The 26,954-nt window shown below is 44.0% G+C and overlaps 1 long non-coding RNA gene across 2 annotated transcripts; it reads right to left on the bottom strand.

Moving 5' to 3' along the window:
* Positions 1 to 31: 31 nt before the first annotated feature.
* Positions 32 to 26,703, bottom strand: LOC144204288 (uncharacterized). 2 transcript variants are annotated; one of them, XR_013327862.1, is made up of 6 exons: positions 26,084 to 26,703; positions 19,961 to 20,048; positions 3,387 to 3,453; positions 2,162 to 3,273; positions 328 to 589; positions 32 to 176 (listed from the first exon to the last, which is right to left on the bottom strand). It is a non-coding gene; the product is annotated as an uncharacterized LOC144204288 (long non-coding RNA). The 2 variants fall into 2 exon arrangements; XR_013327861.1 differs by lacking the exon at positions 19,961 to 20,048.
* Positions 26,704 to 26,954: the final 251 nt, after the last annotated feature.

The following is a 26,954-nucleotide window of genomic DNA, read 5'->3' as shown; positions in this document are numbered from 1 at the left end:
ATATATATATATATATATACATATACATATATGCATTTTGGACTAATACAGTGAAGTGTTCAAGGATGAGCTGGGCACACATTAAAGCCGCGATTGCAGTGAAGAGGGAGATTTCTGCAAGGTTTTGCAAACACCAACCACTTCCGTTTGCCACGAAATAAAAGGTGGAAAATGAGCTAAAGAGACAAAAGAGCAAACATAATTTCATCAGTGAGGCACAGTGAGTGGGCAGCACTAATAGTGCCAATACTAATGAGAGATGCATCAATGCGATTGTGTGGAGACTACAAAGTGTCAGTGAACCAAGCCATCGAGACAGACACGTACCCGCTGCGACGTCTGGAAGAGCTGCTGGCGACCCTCAGTGAAGGTTAAATTATCTTCCAAAATAGATCTCGCTGCAACATATCAGCAGGTGTTGTTAGATGATGAATGAAGAAAGTACACCACTATCAAAACACACAAGGGAATGTTTGTCTACAATAGGCTTCCTCAGCTCTGCACCCTCCATTCTCCAGCTCATTATGGAGAATATCATGAAAGATTTTCCAGTAGTTGTCTACTTGGATGATTTGCTCTTCACCGGGCACTGCAAAGAGGAACATAACTGCAACTTGGCAAATGTGCTGAAACGTCTGCAAGAAAATGGTAAAACGCTCAAAGTGTGAATTTGACAAGGAACAAGTTGAATATCTGGGACACGTTTTGGACCAGCATGGCATCCACTCAACAAAAACAAAGGTCCGAGCCATACAGGAAGCACCAGCTCCAACTAATATAAAACAGTTACGTTTTTGGGACTTGTTAGCTATTATGGCAAATTTGTTCCAATGCAAATCACAGTGTTTGCTCCTCTCCACAGGTTACTTATAGAAAGTGTTAACTGGGAATGGACTGCTAAAGAGCAGGCAGTATTTGTGAAAGTGCAAAGGACTTTTTACAAGTGATCAGGTATTGGCACATTACAATTCAAGCCTACCCCTCACATTAACATGCGATGCCTCTTCATATGGCATAGGGGCAGTCATTCAACACACCATGCCAAATGGGAGAGGCCCATAGCCTAGGCTTCACGCACCCTGTCCCCAGCAGAAAAAAATATTCACAATTTGTCGAGGGATGTTTGGTCCCTGGACGTTTGGTCGCCCGGACGTTTGGTCGACGGACAGTTCATCTAACGGGTGTTTCGTCGAACGGACATAACGTCGAATGGACGTAACGTCGAATGGACGTAACGTCGAATGGACGTAACGTCGAATGGACGTAACGTCGAATGGACGTAACGTCGAATGGACGTAACGTCGAATGGACGTAACGTCGAATGGACGTAACGTCGAATGGACGTAACGTCGAATGGACGTAACGTCGAATGGACGTAACGTCGAATGGACGTAACGTCGAATGGACGTAACGTCGAATGGACGTAACGTCGAATGGACGTAACGTCGAATGGACGTAACGTCGAATGGACGTAACGTCGAATGGACGTAACGTCGAATGGACGTAACGTCGAATGGACGTCACGTCGAATGGACGTCACGTCGAATGGACGTCACGTCGAATGGACGTCACGTCGAATGGACGTCACGTCGAATGGACGTCACGTCGAATGGACGTCACGTCGAATGGACGTAACGTCGAATGGACGTAACGTCGAATGGACGTAACGTCGAATGGACGTAACGTCGAATGGACGTAACGTCGAATGGACGTAACGTCGAATGGACGTAACGTCGAATGGACGTAACGTCGAATGGACGTAACGTCGAATGGACGTAACGTCGAATGGACGTAACGTCGAATGGACGTAACGTCGAATGGACGTAACGTCGAATGGACGTAACGTGGAATGGACGTAACGTCGAATGGACGTAACGTCGAATGGACAGAACGTCGAATGGACGTAACATCAAATGGACGTAGCGTCGAATGGACGTAACGTCGAATGGACGTAACGTCGAATGGACGTAACGTCGAATGGATGTTTGGTCGTCAGGTTCACTCCCTGTCAAATTATAATCACGAGAGAGACAGAGTTTACTGTGGAAAGGAATTGGAATTTTAATTTTTTGAAGACTCTCCAAGTCATGAAGGCTTGCTTCCCATTTTGGCTTCAGTTTGGGGGAATCGGTTCATCCCATTCCACACCCTGTCTGCATACCTCTTACAACACTCTTTTCCTATTCAAGAGGTAGGGAGCTAAAAATCCAAGTGGGTCGTAAACACTGGCCACTGTTGACAGGATTCCCATACAGGTGGCTGCTTTGTCTGAAAGGACAACATTCAATGCAAATGTATCCCAATCAATGTTCCATCTTATGGCAAGTACGTACTGTGTGGGAAGCTCGCAGTAATTCAGGTCTACATCTTGAATAGCACTGGCACGTTCACTTTTTGGTATTGCATCCAAAACTTGCCTGTTGTTTTAGACGAATTTGTGTAAACATATTGACAAGCTAATTAGCCCTTTCAACAGAATTGACGCTGACCAGGCCAAATTTAAATTCCAAGATGCTTCATCCCTGAAAACCTTGGCGCTGTCATAAAAATTTAGTTGCATCATTTTACTAATGGCTATGGCCAATGCTCATACATCAGAGTTGTTGCAGATGAGAGAGTGCACTGATCATTAGTCATGGGTAAGGCCCGAGTGGCACCCATAAAGGTTACCAGCATTCCCCGCCTTGAGCTCACAGCAGCAACAGTTCCCGCTGCCATTAGCAACACCCTCCAAGAAGAGCTGGAGCTGGGAATAGATCTAGAGTTTTTCGGGACTGACTCACAGGTAATAAAACACAGTTTCATGATGGCTATGAGGGAAAAATATTTAATTTTCACTGTTTATATATTGTTGCTTACGAAATGCTTTGAAATATGAACAACGATTCAAATGAGAGGAAGTTGCTCCATTTTGGAGGATGCTCTGTATGCTCAACATTGTGCTTGTAGATAGGTAGTAAGATACCTCAATAATCCGGTCTTCATGCCTGTGCATACCATTAAAACAATTATAATATCAAACAGATAATTTTATCACAATATTACTACTCTATACATCTTTCTTTTTTATTCACCCAGAGTAAAAAAACATCCCTACCTTATCCACGGAGTTGCCGTTGGCTGTGTGATCAATGTTATGGATAGGCCTGAATCAATGCAAGATTTCTCATGTGATAGCAGCGCCCCAGGGCGACGTCACACACAAGCAACAGCCGAGAGCCATCTGTCACCCTGAGCTCCATGTTTTTTTAAGGCATATGCGGTATGAAGCGTCTAGGAAAGAAGATGGCTTCAATTGAAGAACTGACAAAACAATGCAAAGCAATTGAGTGCTAGAGACTAAGAGTGTGCATATTCAATGATTAAACTAATGTTTAAATGCTTACTGTTGCTATTGGTCAACTTCATTTATGCCATTTTCAAGAGAGTCAGCATCTGTTCGTCAATTCCACGCTATATTATTCCAATACAAGGGAACAGCCAACCACGAAAAAAAAAGCGTAGGTCAAACTTATTGATTGTTAGACTGAAGAAACTGCAGTTGGAAAACAATGTTGATATACATTTTTTTTGGACACCTTTTATACGTCACTTGTTATTTGGTTTAAGCAGTCTTGATGAAAATTTTCAAACAACCATGAGACGTTCCCAAATTCACCCTCAACCAAAGAGGAAAAGACAGTCTCCTGGATTTTAACTTGCAAAGACAACGACAACTTCCCAACTCTGTTCTGACCTCAAACGTATTTTCTGTTTTTAATTTCGCTCGGGGGCCTTGATTACGTGGACATCTCTGCTTTCAAGGGATGGGTGGAAACATAAATGAAACGTCTGAGCGTGTTCATTCAATCTGTAACAACTATTCTTTTTGGGCAAAAGCAAAATGCAATTTTTGGGTGAAATAAACTATGGTTTGTGGCTCAGCAAAGGTCAATCGAATTGAGTAAAGTAGCCCACACGTGATAGTGGGCCTTTAGGTGGCTCAAAAAGAGGATTCACAACTTTAAATTGTGTATAAAGTATCTATCAACAATCAGAAAACCTGTCAATTAATTAGTCAATTTATTTCGGGAGCCCTAGTTGGCAGACACGAAGGCCATCTCAATTAAAACATCACTATGAAGTTGTCTGTGACAAAACATCTGTTCGACACCTGGATTACTTCATCAGTTCTTAGACTTCGTGTGGGTTTTGCTGACATTTTGTACTACTATTGTTTGCTTGGGGTTTTGGCAAAGATAACCCCTTTACACGTGCTCTAATGCTAGTACATATAAAATGGAAGAGTAAAATCGTCTTTGTCGATGCAAAGCATTACCAACTATTAATAATGAAATATTATTGGTCAGTGTGCAACAAGTTACATGTAACGGTCACACTTTTTTTCTTTTTAAACTTCTTTCATATGAACCAACTTCACAAAAAATATTTTTTTTGGCAGGAACTTAACCCTAGTGCAAATTAAAACCCTTACATTTGAAGTCTGTATTGTCATGTGATTATTACTTTTTGGTAAGTAATAGACACCGGTTGGGAACTATCACACTATGTATGTGTGTACCCTGTACAATGCTCAGTGCACATGATCATTGCTAACGTTAATATGTAGTTTGTGGGCTTCTTCCAATTTTAATGCCACACTAGTATGATAACGCAGAATTATCTAATGTGGCGTCCCAAAGAGTAAGGAATGCTGTCAACATCAATATTTTCATCCTGGTTGCTGTGCCATTTTTATGCCACTAGTCTTATATGATTTTCCTTTAAACTGGGTTTATCAGAACAAAGAAAATGTGCATCAAAATAAAATTACAGGTAAAAAGATTTGGACTACCCATTTGCCACATTGCCAATGACAAATTGAAACTGTGTGCCAAGGAAAATATTGAGCATTCTAGTCAAGTTGGGAAAGATATGACAAATGGGAGTTGCAATAACAATAAACCAATACCATCCAGTAATTAACTAAAAGTTGATTAAATTTTATTTTAAATCTCTACCACGATGTCACGGAACATTTTTGAAAACATTTCCCAATTCTTATATGCTTAAACATGTCTTCTTTTATTCCTAATCCAATGACACATCAGACATGAAGCATATGGTTATGGAATATCCCGTCTTGTAGGGTTGGCAGCACCCTCTGTTTGCCTTCACGGGAAAATGTGTGGTTTGGTGGGGAATCACAGTTTTACACTATTTTCATATTATCAATCTTTTTTTGTAAAATATTTTCCACTCACCCACACCACACAGCACATCCAACCAATCACACCGAATTGGCAGAATGAATCAATCAGCGTGTGGCCTTAACAGGCTTCAGCCTTTATGGTTGTTTTCTGCTTGGTCTTCAGTGCTTTTCAAATAGTGAGGCGAGGCCTCTTAAAGGGCCGCAAAGGGCTGCCTGGTAGTGTGTGTCTTGGAAAACAACTCTTTTTATTCTCGCCATACTAGTTTAAAATGTCATTGCACACTGATCCAGTGAATATCACTGTTGCCGTGACTGTCAAAGTTCGCGCAGAGAGTACAACATCGAAGAAGAACTAACAGCATGGATCAGAATTATCCAGCGAGTCAGCGACTGCCTGACTTTCGGTGAAGGAAAATTATCTGCTGGGTTGGTCGCCACGGCAAAAAAGTAATTGAGGGTGGAACAGAAAATAAATGCTAAGCGCTGAGCTAGTGTTTAAAATTGTATCCATTCATTTTCATTACTACCTGGATTCATGGATTCAAGTCCCGGTCAGTCCACCTGTGTGGAGTTTGCATGTTCTCCCCGGGTACTCCGGTTACCTCCCACATTCCAAAAACATGCAGGCTGATTGGACACTCTAAATTGCCCCCAAGTATGGGTGTCGGTGTGCATGGTTGTCCGTCTGCTTGTGCCCTGTGATCAGCGGGCCACCGATTCAGGGTTTCCCCCGCCTGAGACACCTGGGATTGGCTCCAGCAGCCCTCGCGATCCTAATGAGGATACAGCGATTTAGATAATGAGATGAGCATTGAGACTATGGTATGGGGGCAGACTTTGTCAGGATAAGCCTGCTGCTGCTTTTCCCACTCTTGTTTGTCCCTCCTGCCCTGCAGTTGTGTTCGCGCAGCTGCACATGATTCGTAATTAGTCTCTGAGTTGTGTATTTAAACATCACTGATTTTGGTAACATTTTCGGATCGTCTGCGTAGATTCCATTATCATGCAGCCACGCTACATTGCTCCTCAATTCCACTTGTTCTCCCTGTTACGGCTTGGTTTCGTTTTCATTTTACAAGTCCTTGTTCTTTTGTTAGGTCCCTTCTAAGCTATTAAAGTTGTTGTGAGCACAAATTGCCTCGTCCCCACCTGCTTCCCCGCGACTGGGTCCTAATCCTTCCTACCTCGCTACGTCGTCCCCCGTGGACGTAACAGAATTAGTCGCATGGTAAAAATATTAATGGCATCAAAAGCAATTAGTTTTATTAACACGTTAACTACCACTTTTAACACAAATGGGAGTGGTTTCAAAGCTGGTTTACATGGCCGATAAGAGGCTGGAGAAAATCGAGGTGCAGCGCTGTGGGTCAACAGGTTGGATTCTGTATCACTGTTCTCTATACAGCTAATCCTACTCTCATAATGCAACACATTGCTGTGCTCAGGCACTATACACACCCGAGCATTTCCAGTATGTTTTTACCTTTATCAAAAAGGCTGGTTTAATCCTTGGGAGGCTTGAAAATGTGTATTCTCACTGCAAATAAAAAAAAATGCCCAACAAACACACATTTTGTCAAATGATACAGCAGTGCCATCAGCTCTTTGACAGCATGGAGAAATAGGGAATCTGCACCCTTGACACTGTACTTCCAAAGAAATGTGTCTGACATCTACACACACACACACACACACACACACACACACACACACACACACACACACACACACACACACACACACACACACACACACACACACACACACACACACACACACACACACACACACACACACACACACACACACACACACACACACACACACACACACACACACACACACACACACACCTAATGTGAAAACTTGCAATCTCTTTATTTTTGGCTTCATTTGCTACTAAAAGCCTTTGCATGACCTTTAGCCATTTGTGTCAAGCCAAGTGAGCCTGACACAGACACTTTATCATCAGTCCCATACATCAGCCAAGAGAGAGCACAACTCTTTAATACGTGTCTTGCCACGAGCAAATGACGGCTGTGATCGACAAGAGCCCGGAGGTGCTTGGCTGGAACTCGGTGGGTGTTGGATCTGATTCAATCTGTCTGCACTCTGTAAACAGAGGAGGGTACACATACTGCATTGGCTGTTTTTCCATTTGTCCTCACGTCTGCACCACATATTTATGGCACTCTATCTGCAACCCTCTTGGTCATATATCAAGATGGGATTTGTGCAAGCAAAATCTAAATCTTTTCCAGTTTTTTCCCCAACTCACAAATACTGTAGAATCTATAGTATAGATTTTATCCTGCAGTAGTCTCTCTCTTGTTGACTTCAAACTAGGTACTACTTTTCCCTGGCAAACACTAAATTGAAAGGTTCAAGTACTGTATTTTCCGGACTATGCAAGTCGGGTTTTTTTTAAATTTAAATTTTTTATATAGTTTGCCTGTGGGTGCAAATTATTTGCAAAATTGGTCCCACGATATATCATTCCACCTGTGATTTTACACCGAACCACAAGAGTGCGCTCTAGGCCTCTGTTGATAATTTCTAAATTGACATGGGTGGACTTTTTTGTACAGTCTGCCTAAACTATAGCAGTAAATAGGTTTCAAGACATGCCACTTATGATGAGACATATCAACCCACTTTGCTGGCTTACTAAAAGTGGTGGAAGATGTCTAATTATCATTAACCTTGTCATTCCTGATACCACTCATTTACTAAACCTGAGCACGATGACAGGGTTAAGTGTTCCCTTTTTTTGCCATATCGAGAACATGCACCTTCCTGATGATTTTCATCGATGTAGTAACATCCTTAGAAAAACAACATGCGTGTAATGCGTTGCAGGGGTCGATAAAATCACACACACACACACACACACACACACACACACACACACACACACACACACACACACACACACACACACACACACACACACAAAAACACACAAGAAATCACAAAGAACATAGTGTGAAACGATCGGAACTGTGATAAATGAACACGAACCGAGCGCAGTGAGGTGCCTGGGGAAATGCTAAAATATATTGTCACATTGACTAAGGATTTCACAACTTTGTCAGATTTTTACTCATTTATTTGGAATTTGAAAACACAACACGACTACTATCCACCATATCCGACATGAACAACAACGAGAACGGCCTCGTCCACAACCACAACCAAAACCACAGCAACACCAACATCAACAGCAACATCAACATCAACAGCCCAAAGACGGGGCAAAGACCAGGAACCTTCCCGAGGTGCCCCGCGAAGGTTTTTCTTCATGGAGGAGCCCTACGAATCCCAATCAACACACCCAGACTCGCGCCGTGGGAGGCGCCCCTTTTTCCTGACCGGAGCTGCATCGCCCGTCCTGTATCTCCGGTCCCTTCTTCTTAGGGCGGGCGACATCGAGAGCAACCCGGGACCCAAATGCCCCTGGTGCGCCACCACCATACGCTGCGACCACACTCCGATCACCTGTACCACTTGTCGACGGGGGTTCCACAGGAGCTGCTCCAGCCTGTCCCGATATTCAATGGACATAAAAGGCTTCGTCTGCAGAATCTGCTTGGGCTTCTCTCCGCCCACACAGATGGCACGGGCTAGTCGTAGCGTCCCCACTTCATCCATATCTACAACCCCGTCATCTCTTGCCCCAAAGTCTACAGCATCTATACCCCCCACTAGTCCACCGTTGAGGAACAATTGCTTCATCTGCGAGCGTTTCATCGGGTCCAACAATGCTCCCCTCCCGTGTGTATCCTGCCCAAACTGAGCACATCGCTCCTGCACCCGTATCAGCCGCTATGAGCCATCGCCCACCTGGACATGCACAAACTGCAGTGCGTCCCAAATCATACCCCATGCCCAACCTCAGGCAACAACGGCCCCTGTGCCCCCCATAATTGCCTACCAGCCCCCGCCAAATAACTTCTGTCCCATATGCACACGTCGACTACCCAGCCGGTGCGCCCTTTTCTGCAGCTCCTGTAAGAGAGGCTTCCACGTCACCTGTGCCCCTGAAACCAAAACAGCAGTTGACAGAATGAGGCGATCAAACTCCTGGCGGTGCTCAACCTGCATCCAACCACATATCACACACACAGACAATATCTGTGATAACAGAAAGGCCCAACTGCGCCCTTGCTCTCAACCCCACCTAACCATTGTGCAGTGGAACTGTGACTAGCTTGCAGGAAAAATCACCGAACTAAGCGCCCTAGCAGGAAGACTGAAATGTGATGTCCTTCTGCTACAAGAAACAAAACTGGGCTTAGAGGATCCCACCCCGTCCATTCCTGGCTAAGACGCCGTCCGACAGGATCGGGCCTTCAGTGGAACGAAAAACCATCGTGGGGGTGGTCTACTCACATTCATCCGTCAAGGCATCCCGTATTCTCTGGCACCGCCAGTCAACTCGGGCCCGGCGGAAATACAACACATCCTCATTCCCACTGCAAGAAGATCACAGCTCTCACTCACAAACTTTTATATGCCCCCAGTTATATCCTCTTTTGCGGGCCCGCCGAACAGCCATACAACATGCCTACCGTGTCTATCCACAAGTCGTGGACTTATCTGCGGAGACTTCAACGCCCACCACTCTGCCTTGGATGACTTAGTACAAACTGACCGCAGGGGGCAAGCCATCCACGACTGGCTTGAAGATCAAGGCAGAAATCTCCTAAATGACGGCACACCCACGCGAGTATCCCGACACCTGGATCGAAGCGGCATGAGCACCCCAGACCTAACACTAGCAGACCCATCCACAGCGGAAGCCTGCGTCTGGACCCCCATCGTCGAACTCTCCTGACCACCTTCCAATTCTGGTCAAGTGGAAAGAGGAGGTCCAAGACACAGGCAGAAAAGCGAAGAGTGGCTCCAAACATCGAGAAAGGTGATTGGGGGAAATATAGGAAGGCTGTCATCCGAGAGATCCCTGGTGCTGAGCTGCCTACAGAACCGAAGATGCTTCTCCAGGCACTCACCGATATCCTCAAAAGGGCGATGGCAGAAGCCGCCCCCAAAAGTTTTTCGTCCCAACAACATCCCATGGATGAATGACGCACTAAAACAACTAATAAAGGAGAGGAATCGATTAAGACGAAACTTGAATGCGGCTACCCGATCCCAATACCTGCAACTGTGCAGAGAGGTAGCAGAAAAGACATCTGAGGCGAAACCCGCGGCTTGGCATCTCCACCTCCAAAAAATCTCGGAAACCAGGGACTCCAAACAAGCATGGGCGGTGGTCAAATCTCTGACGAGACCACAATCGAGCAAAGGCAGCAAGACGCTCATCTATAACGATCGTGAGTACGCCTCTGACAAGGCCAAGGCAACGGCTTTCGTCATTGAATACGCGAAGGTGAGTGGGCGCAAGATTGATAAGTCGAGTAGGAGGACCGTACGAGAGCTTCGAAGAGATGCTCGTAGACTACAGGGTTCCCCTCGGCAATTACCCGAGTGTCCATTTTCCGTAGATGAACTCCGCCGAGCTCTCAACCAACTGAAACTAGGCAAAGCTGCTGGCCCAGATGGAATCGCTCCAGAGATGCTGAAGTACCTCCCCCCTGAAGCACACCCTATCCTGCTCCAGATCCTTAACATCAGATGGACCACCCAATGATGTCCCCAATCCTGGCGCTCGGCGGAGATCATCCCGTTCCACAAAAAAGGCAAGGACCAATTAGTCGGAAGTTACCGCCCAATTGCCCTTACTTCCACCATTAGCAAGACCCTGGAAAGACTCATAGTTACCCGCCTGTCCAACTGGCTGGAGGAGAAGGGCATTCTTAGTCCGTGGTAGGTGGGTTTCCGTAATGGCCGCTCCACCACCGACCAATGACTACGGCTGTCCCAATTCGTCATGGATGGGTTCCAGTCTAAGCAGCGTCATCGCTCCATTGCTGCTTTCTTCGACTTCAGCAAAGCGTACAACAAGGTGTGGCGTGCCAACCTACTCCAGAAGATGCTGGCGATCGGTGTTCCTCTCCGGTATGTTGAGTGGATCAAAACCTAGTTCACCAACCGAACGGCACGCGTGAGGGTCAACGGTACTACACGACGCTGCCGCACTTTCAAGGAAGGCCTTCCCCAAGGATCGGTGTTGTCACCGCTTCTCTTTACCATCTCTACATCAACGACCTGCTTAACTCCTTTGAGTCTACCACCCTCGTCTCCGGCTACGCTGATGACTTGGCGCTGGTCTGTAGACCAAGAAAAAGTGGCGACGAGAATAGAATCCGAGGCCGCCAAAGTCCACCAATGGTCTGCGAATAACCACCTCACCCTCAATACGTCCAAGTCGGAGGTTGCCATCTTTACAATGGACGCTGCAGAATCCTCATGGTGCCCAAACATCACCGTCAGGGGTGCCAGACTCAAGCTCAACCCAACCCCTACCTTCCTAGGGGTCCGGTATGACCGCCGTCTCACATTCAACAAACACATACGGCACTTGAGTCAAGTCATGAGGCAACGCACCAACATATTGCGACAACTGACGGGGACGTCTTGGGGATGGCGACCTATGGACATGCGGACGATCTACATCGCAACCATCAGATCGCTCGCAGAATATACAGCTCCTGCGTGGGCACCATGGGCCTCTTCAACTAACATCCAGAAGCTAGAGAGGGCACAGTCAGACGCGGCACGGACCGTTACGGGTCAACTACGCACGACTCCCATTGATGCCATCCTCCACGTGGCCCAGCTCCCACCTATATCCAACCGCCTACGACTAGCCAGCCTGAAAAAGGCGGACGACTGGTCCCACCTTCTCCCCAACGATGACAGGAGAGTGTTCTTCGAAACGCCCTGCCCTAAACGCCTTAAGAGGGGTGACTGGCGAACTCTTACCACCCCTACACTCCCCAACCTCAACTTCATCCCGGCAGAGGCGGAGACAGTATACAACCCTAATATCTCGTGGCCACCGCCTCTCCCTCCACCTATTCATTTTACACCCATACAGAAATCCTCATCCCCCACCCAACAGTTAGACGCAGCCACCAAAACTATTGCAGCACTAGATAAAACTGACTTATACATCTACACCGACGGCTCCACCCACAACGGTACAGAGAATGGAGGAGCTGGAGTAGCAGTCTTCCGAGGCGACTCCCTGATCCACTCTTGGCACGCACCAACGGGGTCCCTTAGCATCTCTTACCAAGCCGAAAAGACTGCACTGAACGCAGCCATTGACTGGCTCGGGCAGAATGACGACTGGACCTTGGCCTCCATCATCACGGATTGCAAATCTCTCCTCCTAGCCCTCAATAACCTGAACAACCTTGAACCCCCCACCATTGCCCTAAACTCCAAATTTGCGGCCTTTCCCCCCATCCAAAAAGATCCAGCTAATCTGGGTCCCCGGTCACTGCAATCTCACTGGCAATGATATAGCAGATGAGCAGGCGAAACTTGGCTCCACCCTCCCCCAACCAACGGCTCCGCTAGAACAACAAACACGCCTAGCTATTATTCACAGGAGCTGCAAACCCCCCTCACCAATACATTCCCGCGTCATTTCCCTCACATCCTCCCGTCCCAATCCGGAGGATGAGTCCCAACTATCCAAGAAAGACCTTCATGACCTTATCCGATTCCGGTCCGGCCACCCTCCCTCCCTCTGAAGATGGCAACATTTGACGGGGAAGTGCGAAAATGATCGGTGCCGTCTCTGCGGTGAAGAAGAAGAATCAGCCGAGCATCTCTGGCTCCGGTGCCCAGCACTTCAGAATGCCCGTTACCACCGCCGGCTGGGACTCACTTTCGGAGAACTACGGAGCCTCCCACATGCGAGTCTAGCGCTTCTGAGGATTATCCTCAGGTGCCTCGGGTGATTGAACAACAACAACAACAACAGCAACAGCAACAGCAACATCAACATCAACATCAACAACATCAACAAGAACCCAGAAACTTCCACCTGATACTTCCACATGTCTATTCTCTCTCCCTCTGCTCACTACAATGGTGCATTCATGGAAAGTACAAGGATATGCTGTGGTAAAAATGGTGAATATGGTGCATCTAACCATGTCGCTGTCTATGCGGGTGCACATTGTTAATTACTATTTTATTATTAAAAACAATGGATTTATTTTTTACTTTATTACATTCAAAAAACAATTTGAAAAGTTCCTGGAGAGGGGATGATTTATTCACCTGCTAAACTATGTCATTTCAACTACACCCTGTCGTCTTCTTTAGAAGTGCCATTCCCTTTCTTACCAATTATTATCTAAATGAATCCTTAACCATGTGATCAGCACTTTGTGGCTGACTGGTTTAAAGTTGTGAAAGCACTTCATTATCTGTGAAACAGAGGCTATATTTGGACATAAATATTATCAAATATCATGTTGATTAAATTGTGGCAGCCAAAATCATGATTACAATTAAAGTACAATTATGTCTGTAGTCTTATAATCTGTGCGAATTGTTTGTGGAGCTTTGTCATATAATCCCGGTACAGCATATTGATACTATAATGGTAAACCATGGCCAAGTCCATTGGAAGGCCCAAGCCCGACCCCAACCCCAACCCCAACCCTAACCTTAACCTTAACCTTAACCCTAACCCTAACTCTAACGGCGACCAAAAGACGTTACTCGGACGTTTGGACACCGGACACTTGGTCGCCCGGACGTTTTGTCGCCCGGACGTTTGGTCGCCCGGACGTTTGGTCGCCCGGACGTTTGGTCGCACGGACGTTTGGTCGCCGGACGTTTGGTCCCATTGGTCAAAAGAGTTTAATATCTAAATATCTACTGTTGATTGATGACAGAGATAGTTTAATATCTAAATATCTACTATTGATTCATGAGAGAGAGAGTTTAATATTAAACAGTACTTAGATATTAAATTCTCTCTGTCATGAATCTGTACTCCCTGTAACCATACGACTACACCGACACACCAGTGTAACTCTATTATCAAATTTGCCGATGACCCCACTGTGGTTGGACTCATAAAGTAAAATTACGAGATACGAGCAGCTCGAGATACGAGAAGCTCGAGATACGAGCAGCTCAAGATACGAGGGGAATTTTGAGCAAATATTATCTCCAGTACTGGGCGGAGCTTTCAATTCTCCCGTGTTTTTTCCCTGTTTGTCAATGCATAATACAAAGTGAACAACAATGAATCCAAAGCAAACAGGTGGAATGATGAGTTGTGCAAAGAAAAGGCAAACGTTGACAATCAACATTTAGCGCGAAATAATTGAAAAATATGAGAGTCGGTCACATGTCACAGAGCTTGCTCGTTGTCATGGATGATATTGTGTCACTTCAAAATTCCTTGGGGCTGAGGATTAATGAGGCAGATGTGAATGATCTAATCGCCGAGCACCACGAAGAACTGATGACACAGGATTTAATCGAACTCCAGGAGAGTGAACATTTGGAGGTGTTGCGGGAACTCAGTAGCGAGGAGTAGGTGGAAGAGGGGGGCCGCCTGGCTACAAAGGATATCAAAGACATGCTAGCGAAGTGCCAAGAGTTTTCTAACTTTTTAGAAAAGAGGCCCTCTGATTTGCTGGCAAGTGGTCGCGCGTTATCGTATTGTGAGGACATTTGTGTGCATCATTTTTGAAATATTTTGAAAGGAAGGCAAGAACAAACAACTCTTGATGCGTTCCTTCTACAAACTCCCGCTGAATGTCCGGGTGGAGTCAACCCGGAGAACAAGTGTAAAAAAAATTAAAACTAAATTAGAATTCCGTTTTGTGTAAAGTTACATTAAATAAATGTTTGAGTGTATGTATATATCAATCCAAGTTAATTTAAATGTGTTTGTTCTGTTACGAGTGCATTGCCATAGAAAGTCCCCCCGCCTGCCTCTATGTCCCTCACTGTACCCTCTGCTCTGAAATCCGTCTAATTTTAGTTCTAGTAAACAAATGTTATTACTATTAAACCACTAGTTATGTGTTACTTTGTTAATAGATGGCGAATTAGAAGAAATCCAACATTTTTTTTCAATCCAATATCCTGTTTTTGGTGTTTTCGGAGGGTTGGAACGAATTAATTTGTTTTTAGTTAATATCCATGGGAAACGTTTGTTCGACATACGAGGTCAGACACGGAACGAATTAAGCTCGTATGAAGAGGTACCACTGTATAGGCTGAAGCCATATTGTCAATAGTTTCTCTTAACCTTTCATGAATGTTCCGGGCACAGGTGAACTACATGCAATGGCTGTCCTTCAAAAATGCGCACAGACAAATAATTTACAATTATCTTTATACCGAAACTGTTGTACCAAAACTGAACAAGAATGAGAAGTACACGTCTGGCTACAGGACAGAGCTCTACCGGGGAGAAGAGGAAATTCACGTTGTCCTGAGATTGCACTTGGAAACATTTTTGGTTAATTCCACAATTAGCTCTGTGATCATGATTCTCCTGGAGTCCGTTGAGCGAGCTCTGTTTTCGGCTTAGGACCACGGCACGCGCCATAAGGTCGCATTTCTGAAAAAATATATCCACAATCACAGAGGCTCCCAGCCGCTCAGAAAGCTCTATTTTTGCCCACTGCCTGCTATTTTTCTTGTGCTGAGTTGAGTGACAGTCCCCTGTCTTTCTCCATTTTCTTGGTCGCTTGCGAGTTTCAGAAGGAAATTCTGAATTTTTTTTGGACCTTCTTATACTTCATATTAAAAATGTGATGCACTCAAACTGTGAATGTTGAAGCCACAAAGTAGTGAAGGATCATAGTATAATGTGTAAATTTGGATTTAATTTAGTGTCACATGAAACTGTCAAATATCAATAAAATGTTAATATGATACAAACCAAATTAAATGGTTATCGCAAACACTTGGCTACACTAAACTCGTGATAGTGAGGCTGTGAAATTAAAAAGCAGTTTTTTTTAATAAACTTTAAAGAATTCCTGTGGCCACTAAACACACACAAATGCATTGATTTTTTTGTTTTTGTTTTTCGAGGTCTTTTCAGTCAAAAAGAACCCCAATCCACAAAGCTCACAGTATCTCTGCCTCTTTTAAGGCATCCACTGAAAGAAGCCATTTTACTAGACAAAAACAAGAACAAAAAAAAAAAATACCACAGTAATACACTGAAAATCTCCAGTGGACCTACAATGATCTTAAAATGTTTGATTTTGAGAGCGCCTGCAAGTATTTGGACTCAAAAAATGTTTTATTATAAGACGCTGGGTCTCACATTTTTTCAGCTTAGTACTTAAAGATTTTTTCAAGTAGCCAACCTCCTACGATCTATCTTTTTCAACCAGCTAACCTCCCAGAGGGTATCGGCACAGAGGTTGGAGGGAGGGCAGCTCAGACTTGCTTGATTATCAAGGGCACTGAAATGAAGCCGTTCAACATCAAAGGAAGACTTTTGCAAGAAGCTGTGAGGTTGCACATATTAGCCTAGGTTGTCGGCACCACAATTAGATCCTGATTTGCGCCAATACAAAAACAGTACAACACAAGTACAATTATTAAGGTGTGCATTTATTCAATATTTCAGTTATAAGCATATGAAAAGACTAATGTAACAAGTTTTCTTTTAGGGGGCATCACAAATTACTTCATTATATAATGAAGGGAAGTACTACTGAATTTGTATACAGGTCACCGGGGTGGATGTGGGGGTGTTGGAACATGCAACATTGACAAGCTTTCAGGGCAGAGAACTTTTGGACCACGAGAACAACGAACGGCTGTTGAATGGCAGTTCTTTGTCTTGGTCCTTCAGCCGTTGTTCGTTCTGCCTGTAGTTTTTGATGGCATGCACCATGTGTACTCTTTTGTCATTGTTTTGGCAAAAACACATCGTTCTAGAACTTTCTTGCCATATAAAAACAGGATGTTTTTCTCGAATCGCGGGGCTTACACAACAGGGTAGAAAGCCGTGCAAGGCTCTATACGATAATATATAGTGGATTTGTTAGATCTAATTCCACAATACTTAGACCCCTGGGAACCTACCATGGTGAGCCCTGCAGGCAGGAACCCAACAAAATAAATTATAAATTAGTTCTGCTGACCTTGTCTCGTAATAACTTAAGACAGTGCTTATCATTTATTTTGCACATTTACTTGCGCCCCCACAAGGATGAATTAAAATTAAGAATTTTGCTCACCCGAACTCTCTCCAGGTACTGTAAATAAAATCATTTTTGTTTAAAGTATACTTCTGCACAAGATTGTGTTCTTGTTGAAATTAACAACACTAAAAGTAAGCGTGCCACTGCCATCCACCGACTGAATGGGCAGTTACACTTTACGCTAGTAAAAAAAAGTTGTTTTTCCAAGTCAAATGCTCCCAGGCATTGTGGCACTATTTGAGATGCACTGCCTTAAGAGATCATTGTATGTCCGCTTTGTTTATTTTGGAGACATTCAGTTTGTGACACTGTAAATCCAGATTGTCTAATCCATTCTGAATTCAGTTTTTTTAAGGTTTTGGCACTTAAAAGCCTCCAAAGCCTTCTCTTGTGGCCTAAAACATCTGAATCATAGACTGATGTTAATTATATTTTGTCCATGTTAATTACATTTTGTCTGTCATCTTCCTTTCATTGCGACAGCGTTTTCACACCATGTGATGGAGAGTGAGAGTGTGCGAGCCAAAGCGAGTGACTGGATTTCTTGTGGGCTACACAAGCAAATATATTATTGTGACAATTTTGTAAACCCACAATGACTGAAGGATTAGAAATAATGATTCTATTGCAGCTTTACTGTCAACACCATTTTCAAGGCTGACTTTTCAAGAAAGCTAGATATCATTAAGAAAGCCCTACAATTGGCTGGCGACCTGTCTAGGGTATAGTCTGCCTTTCGCCCGACAACAGCTGGGTTAGGCTCCAGCAACCAGCACAACCCTTTCGAGGATGCGCGGTATGGAAGATGAGATGAACCTCACTTAACATGCCCAAACATAAAAACGGGTGCAACCTTATTGGGCTATAATCGAGGCCAATGTGTTAATGTACTCCGCCGCGGCTTTCGAGTCCCAACTAGCTGCTTAGGTATCGAACCAGCCACAACTGGCTTTGAAGATTTTGGCTTGCGTCGAAGTCTCCCCTTTCTCAGCTGCTTGTTTAACTTTCGAATCCTTGTAGATGCGGCCGCATCGTATGCTCATATCTCAATTTCGTCCTTTATCTCATGGCAAAAATTTGCTCTGAATTTTCCTCGTATCTCAAATTTCTCATATGTTGGGACACTCGTACGTCAAGGTATTACTGTATCTACACGTTTTTTTCACAATGTTGTCAAGAAGTTGATCTGTTCATGTTAAATCTATCATTCATCTGCCGTACTGCACATCCTCGTAACGGTTGCCGGGTCTATTCCACCTGATTTCGGCCATGGCAGACTACACCCTAGACCAGTCGTCAGTCAGCTGTGGGGCACACAGAGAGACAAAATACCATTAGCTCTCACAATCACACCACCACCAGCGGGAATTCAGCCCACTCCTGCCCACACCAGGTCAGGTGAGTGAATTACTACACTATCAGCATATGACAATTGATCCTGGTTTTGCAATTCACCAATGGGACCAATATGCATTTAAAAAGGTTTGATCAACAAAGGAGATAATTCCTTTTTTGATGCCACAAAATAACCAATTTTGCACTCGAGGCATAAATCTATATTGATAAATCAGCCGTAGCTGCATCGAGGCCCTTAATGAACTAATTTGCCAGTTTATTAGATAAACACATTAACTTGATGGACAATGATATGTCAGCCTTAATGAAAAATCCTCCTTTTTTGAGGATTATAGTACTTGTTTTTCCACAGTGTTCTCATTATTATGTCACAGGCTGTAATTGTGACGCTGTAGCCTGATTACACAGACAGATGGTGAACCTAGAGAGGAATGCAGTGCTTCCAAGAGAATATCATCAATGATGATTGAATGGAGTTCAATCAAACAAACGTTTGGAAATGACCGAAAAGGCCTGAACAGGTGGGGCGTCATTTCTATGATTATCATCACAAAAAAAAACCATGAAGGTAAATAGTTTTATATCCATATAAAATTCATACCTTAAAAGTGCAACAGTTTGGTGGAAGCAAAGACTAACACCACAAGTTAAGAATAGAAGTATTTAGAATATTTTTGGTAAAGTCTTGCATTTAAAATTACTAGGCAACTGTTACCAACAATGGCACCGAATGAGCATTCATTACAGCCGGCGTTCTTTGATGGATGCATTGATAGATTGTATTTCTATCAATTTGGATGGCAGCAATATATTTTAAAAGAAATTATAACTAAATGTATTCCAATTTTGTTTTACCATTATTGTACTCTGAGAAATGGAGGAAAGCATCTTTAAAAATTGTATAATTAATAAATACACTCCAATAGGGCCATTAGGACAATGTTGTTTTTTGGCATTCATCCATTTTATCCCACTTATCCCGTGGTCAGGCACCAAGGCAGCAGGGCAGCCGAAAGTTCCCTCTCTTTAATCATATCATCCATCTTCTTAAATTCCACTGTCACAGACAAATTAAATGATATCATATTGTTGAGTATTATTGACAAATACACTATCAAAACTGACACACATCCATAATTAGTGAAATTGTACAGACAATTTAATTAGAAAAATATTTTGTGAATCCATTACAAAACAAGGACAAGACCACTTGTATGAAGGTTTCTGGTACTTATAAGACTTCTCGATGGACAAAGCTGATTAATGTCATGCACATTTTGGGTCTGCCACCTACCTCCACCAGCAGAGCCAATTCAACATAAGAGGGGAGACAAAGTTGGAAACCTTCACGTGGTGTCTCCTGAGAGGCCGCTCGCCGCGACCTGCGATTTAAAACAAATACCACTGAGAGCTGCCAACAATGAACGTGGCACCCTACGTTATTCATCCAGCCGGAGATATTTGACTGCCCCTCACCTCCGACTACCCCCCAAATGAAATAATCTGCGTTCCAGTGGCAGCTCTAGCGCTGTCTGAGGGTAATCCTCAGGCGCTTGTAGTGCAACAACAACAACAACAACAACAACATCAGAGCCCGAACTGCATGCAGAGGTGAGTTTAACTACATGTAGGCTGAACTTCATTTCCTCACTAGCTCGGGCTCGTTACCAACCATATAGGTGACATTTTATGTTCCAAGATCCATCTTCTGCAAACCACCAACTACACCTCCTTTGGCTCAAAGCCAGCTGCCTTCGAACCCAACCTCTTTGGTCCCTGTCGTGAGGATCCTGGTGTGGCCACCAGGCACCTGACATTGTGCCCCACCTGAAAACCTGCCCCTAGAGTGGGTCCCTAGTGACACACATCAAGGCTAGGGAAAACAAATTCTATTTATCTTTTTCATTTTAAGATAGGGGTGAGCAAACTATTCCAAAGGGCTGCCGTGAGTGCATGTTTTCATTCCAACCCATAAATCTTGTCTCCCACATCTGCAATCTGGGGATTGCAGTCAGGTGCTTCTTGTCTTTTGCAGAAATCTCCTTGGTTAAAGTGTCTTTGCTGAATCGGTTGCAACAAAAACCTGCACTCACAGCAAACCTCGACGACCGGTTTGCCCACCCCTGTTTAAGAGGTCTGGTCTGTTGAGCTTTTTTTCATCTGGTCATTCATTTAGGGCAGGGATCTGAAACCTTTTTGAAAAAGAGAGCCATAAACAATTCATATTTTCAAACATTATTCCTTGAGAGCCATGCTAAGAATTTAAAAGTAAAACTACAAGAAAATGTGTGCATTTAATAATCATTTCACCACTTTGGAAGAAAAAAAATTCTGAATTCTTTTGAGAACATTTCTTCACTGTTGCTAATCAATGAGTATCAGAGAGTATGCATGCAGAAGAGTATAATGAAGAAAACTTATGATTAAAACGGCAATAGAGATAGTGTCGGTGCCACATTGCCAGAGTGACGCTCCCATTGGTGTGTTCAGGACTTAGGTCTCTCACCAGCGGTTCCTATATTTTACCACACGTTAGCGGAGAGCCATATTCACCCATCAAAAGAGCCACATATTGCTCCCGAGCCATATGTTCCCTTCCCCTGACCTAGGGCATGTTTGCCATTGATGCCCTTACCAGAAGCTCATAGCAGGACACAACTCAGCTCCTACCACAGAGATGGGAAAACTTCTGCAAACTACTCCGCCGTGGGTGAGGGCTTTTGTTCCTACCTACCAAGAGGACACTCTTTCACCAATCTGCCCTCCTATAAACTGCAATCAGGATTGCAGTCATGTTCTTACTGCTCACGTAAAAACCTCTTTGATTAAACTGTCTGTTCTGGATCAGTTGTAACAAAAACAAGCGCACAAATGGGAATAGAGCCCACACTGCCCATACCAGTGCTTACAAACGATCAGAAGAAGACATTTACAGGCATCTATTTTGCTTTAGAACACCATTCATATTTTTCCTTATTTCATAACATGCTATGGGCCAAACTCGGAATAGAATTAATTTACCCTTTATGTACCAAACAGTCAATTGAATCTATTACACAAAATGTTAAATTTAAACCAAATATTTTTGAGTATTCAATTCATCTATAGAATTGATTCTACATATATTCATTATATTAGTCAATGATTAGATTAATTGAATCCTTACTTATGTAAAAGAATATATTAAATAATTCTGCTCATGCTTGTTAGTGGGTCCCCCCCCCCCCCCCCCCCTTTTTTTTTAATCTCTCACTGCCTGGCATTTTGGATTTTGGATGTGATTCTGCTTTTGGTTACCAACCTGTAAACTTTGCAGCAGACTGTTAACGGCCCACTCTCTGACATTTCAGCCCTGAAAATATATAAACTAACCACCATAATCCACCATTTCAGTGAACCATCTCCTCCCTGTTCATTTGCACAAAGTCGGTATTATTAAAGGAAAATCGGCTGAAATTTAGAGTGGATGTTTCTCAACATCAATACATATTTTTTCTTCTGATTTCATCTAATTTTCTGTACTGCTTATCCTCAAAAGGGTCGCAAAAGGGAACCTAGCCCAGCCAACTATTGCAATAGGTGGGAGATACCCCAAATTGGTGGACAGCCAATTGCAGGGGACAAGGAGACAGACAATCATCCACGCTCATTCATACCTTGAGCAATTTAATGTCTTCAACTGTTTTAGCTTAATCTGTAGGTTTTTGAGATCTTGGGGGAAACCCGAAGACCTGGAGAAAACCCAAGCAAGCCAAACAAGAACATGCAAACTCCAGACAGGAAGGTCCAAACCTGGGATTAAACCCTTGATTGCAACAATCAGGTCATGATCAGAAAATACAAGGTTAACTCACAGCTAACCCATCGATTGTTAGACCCACTTTGACATTCAATCGATATATCTGATGTAATTTCAACACAATACCAATGTCCTCATAATTTCAAGTATTTCTGCATTTATTCTTGTTTCAATTACTTCATTTTAAATTATCTTTCAAAGTCTTTCTATACCATTTGAGAGGAAAATAATTTAGGTAGGTCCTGGAAATGTGGATGCACCCAGGCTCCAGCCGAAGGTGGGGCCTGGTTTTACAATGTAAAGATGGATGGGCAGTAGGAATGGAGGAGTTAAAGTATCTTGGGCTCTTGTTCACGAGTCAAGGAAAAAGCGTGCAGCATCTCCAGTGATGCAGATGCATCAGTCCGTTGTGGTGAAGAAGGAACTGAGCCAAAAGATGAAGCTCTGTATTTACCGGTCGATCTACATTACCACACTCATTTATGGTTACTGTGGATTGTGAGCAAAATAATAGGATCCCGGACGCAAGCGGCTGAATTTTGTCTAGAGGGTGTCTGGACTCTCCCTAAAAAAATAATTGAGAAACTTGGTCATCTTGGAGGAGTTTGGAGTAGAGCTGCTGCTTCTCCGGATTGAGGGGAGCCAGATTAGTTGGCTCGGGCATCTGATTAGGATGCCTACTGGACTTCTCCCGCGGGTTTCCAACTGGGAGGCGGCCACGGGGCCAACCTACGATGTGCTGGAGAGACTATGTCTCCAAGCTGGTCACGGAAGTGGCTGGGGAGAGGAAAGTCAGGGCTCCTCTGCTAAAGCTGCCGCCCCCGCGACCTGACCTCGGAAGAGGAAGAAAATGTGATGAGAGGTGGATGTTGTTTAGTATAAGGAGAGCATAAAATATGTGACATGAAGCGCACCAACCTAGCGTTAAAATACCTCAGCCAGGACCGCTAAAATGAAATAAAAACGATTCGCATGGAATATTTTAGAACCATGACTTTAAAATGTATAGGCAAACCTTCTTAGCTAATAAAATTAAACTAAATCTTCAAGTACATCACCTTATGTCAAGCCTCCCACTAGACTGGTGGATGGGTGTGCCAGTCAACCTATCACAAGCCCAGCCCCTAACGAGCGGAGTGGCGCCAGGTGGAGGCCATCGACACTCAACCAGGATATAAGGCTCCTGAAACTTGACCATGTGCCGGATCGTATTGTCAGCTTGCTGAAAAGTACTTTCTCGTATACCCTATTGTTCATGTTTAGATCTACGACCTTTTTTGTGCCCAGGAATTCGACTACGCCAAGCCCATTGACCCAAGAATGGAAAGGACCACGCCAAGCCCATTGACCCAAGAACGGAAAGGACCACGCTGAGTATACAAACCAGGACCACGGACAGGACACGGACTGGACTACAGATCAAGGATACAAGTTCCAAGACTACGCCACCGAAACAGAAACCGCCATTGTTGCAGACCAAGCGAATACCAAATAAAGGTTCTCTGAAAAGTTAGACGTATATTTCCTCGCCTGCTTTGGGGCCCTAACCCAGATCATAACACCTTACATCACTACCAAGTGCATTGATGTTGTTTAAATTATGGCTTTTGAAATTGTATACGTACAACCTGATAGGTTGTACTTTCTGTTGTTTGAAAGTCACTGATTTACACTAACAGTCCACAATGCACTGGAGTTTCAACCACGTCTTCAGTGGCTTAGTGAAAATACTCTTTTAATCTGCAAATTTGTTATTTGTGGCGGCCCAGTGGAATGAGTGGTAAATGGCCTCACAGCTCTGGGGTCCTCGGTTTAAATCCATTTCACGTCCACCTTTGTGGAGTTTGCATGTTTTCTCTTGTGCCCTGCGATCGACTGGCCATCAATTCAGGGTGTAGGCTCCAGCACCCCCACAACCGTAATGAGGATAAAGCGGTTCAGAAAAAGAGAGGAAATTAGATTGTATTCTAATTGAGACTCGTACACTAGTCTATATTCCAAAATGTGTGCTCCTTATTCTGTGTATACTTGAATCACATTTTACAATCAAGTGTGCAAGCGCAGACTATGAAAATAGTGCCTTGTCTGTCTATGTTTGTATAATAAAGTATATGGTAGGTAATAAAATCGTCCTAAGGTTGTAGCCTATTCCAGCTGACTGTCGGGAAAGCCAGACTATGCATAGACTGGTCGCCCGTCAGCTAGAGTGCACATAGAGAGACGACCATGCACAATCACATTCATACAGCCACCTGCAGGAATCGAGCCCCCGTGTACCTACACCAATTGCTAATTGTAGCAATAATAAATTACAAATCACGAAAAAAAAAACAATTTAAATTCCACATAGGTACTTGTGATCATTGGCAGCCAAGGTCAAACAGCCCTTATGACTGAAAGGAGTCAGTAAATGAATATACTGGTGTACTGGTCATAGCTGTCTATCATTATGTAGATGTTCCATACAGGGCACTGCATTCCATTTTGGGATAGCGAATGGCCTTCAGGTATTTACCCTGCATAGTAATAGAAAACATGGCATGCTTTGTTCCCTGTTAAAGTTTTGGTCAGGCATATACGGCCGGCATACTCCGATTAAAGCATTATTGCTAAAAAAAGTAAAGGAAAAAAGCACATGCTGTCACCGCTAATGTTAGTTTGAAGGAAAAAGACTTGGGGCATGGCTCGGGCCCTTAAAAGGAGATGGAATGGTTGCTCTTTTTCTGGCTATCATAATGATCAAGGGAAGATCACATCTTTTGTTCACAAATCTTCTCCTTGGAACAGGACATGAGGCTTGAGTTACAGCCACTTGTTCATTTGCATAGCGTCTGAAAAGTGGACGTGCCTCAAGAGCATGGCCCTATCTGAAACCTGGAAGCCACTGAAAGGTGGAAGTAGACGGGGCTGGTCTGCATTACTCAAAAGTTCTGTCTATGTGTTTTAATTTGTGTTATTGTGAAAGGTTCTGTTTTCCCTTGGTGTTATTGTTTTGAAATCTAATTTGTACCTTCTTCTGTTTACTTAAGAGAATGAAAGAATTTGCGAATAAAAGAAGCTGGTCTAGCTGTTCATTGCAGCATTCACACAAAAATAGCTCTCTTCTACAGTAGCAATTGTCATGGCAACTGGTATGCGTACAAACGCTGCATCTCATGTAGGAAAGTACAATTTAGCACCTTGCTAACAAGCCAGAGAGCGTATCTCTGTCAAAGCAAGCATTATAGAAAATAAAAGCCTCACTCACAAGTAGATCGTAAGGTTCCTTAGCAACGGTCTGAGGAATTTTAAAACATGTCTTGTTATGTCTTAGCCAACTGATAAGCAAACAGGTTATATGCCTTGTTGCTGCCTAAAACACGACCAATTCTATGCACCCGAATCGTTTCATCTCACCCATGTAAACAGGGCAGTCTAACAATAAACTGACATAACGACTTTATGCAATCATTGCTTCCCCATGACCTTGCAAGGAAAAATTCAAAAAGAGTGCCTTCCCTATTCATTTTGGCATGCTTATATGGATGATTAAACAGTAGAAAAAATGGCACATACACTCAGAAAGAAAGATAACTCTGTGACAAACAAGGGTCGAAGACAAACAAATCAGAAACTCACCATCAGCCTGAGCTGATCAGCTATAGTCCCCGAAAGGATTAAAATTAGCTGGAAAAGGGGCTTTTGATTGGACAGTCACACTCATACTGCCATTACCCCATTTGGGGCCAGCGTTGGCATCCAGGCGACCGCCTGGACAGCACTCTTTTCCGTACTTGCTGGTGCCATGATCCGACTTCCCACGGTGGTCGGTGCAAAAGCTAGCTTACTTCTACGTTTCGTTACCCTTCTGGCCTCATAGAGACACAACTTCCTTCAAGTGAATGGGATGCCATTGGGAGAATCACAGCAAAAAGTCTTGCATACCGAAAGTGGTTTTTATATTTTATGTATCTGTCCATCCGCCAGTCCCTGCCCTTCTGTCTGTCTCTCTCTGTCTCTCTTTCTTTCTGTCTTTCTCTCTCTTTCTGTCTGTCGCTCATTCTGTCTGTCTCTCTCTGGCTGTCTCTGTCTTTCTCTCTGTCTGTCTTTCCCTCTGTCTTTCTTTCTCTCTGTCTGTCTTTCTCTCTGTTTGTCTGTATGTCTGTCTGTCTGTCTATTTGTTTGTCTTTCTGCCTCTGTCTGTCGGTATCTGTTTGTCTGTCTCCCTCGCTCTCTCTCCTTCGGTCTTGCCCCCTCGGTCTCCCAGCCTCGGTCTCCCTCCCTCTCCCTCTCTCGGTCTCCCTCCCTCGGTCACCCTGCCTCCATCCCTCTCCGTCTACCCTTCTTCGTCCACTCCTCTCCGTCCACCCCTCTCCGTCCACCCCTCTCCGTCCACCCGTCTCCGTCCATCCGTCTCCATCTATCGCCTCACCGAGGGGGCGTCTGGCCGAACGGAGAATTAGCCGAACGAATGGTTAGTCGACCGGATAGCCAGCCGACCGACGTTGCG

The sequence above is a fragment of the Stigmatopora nigra genome, chromosome 11, assembly GCF_051989575.1.
Source record: "Stigmatopora nigra isolate UIUO_SnigA chromosome 11, RoL_Snig_1.1, whole genome shotgun sequence".
Classification (NCBI taxonomy): domain Eukaryota; kingdom Metazoa; phylum Chordata; class Actinopteri; order Syngnathiformes; family Syngnathidae; genus Stigmatopora; species Stigmatopora nigra.
Note: the sequence above shows the minus strand (reverse complement) of the source record. Positions and strands in the feature narration are given on the sequence as shown.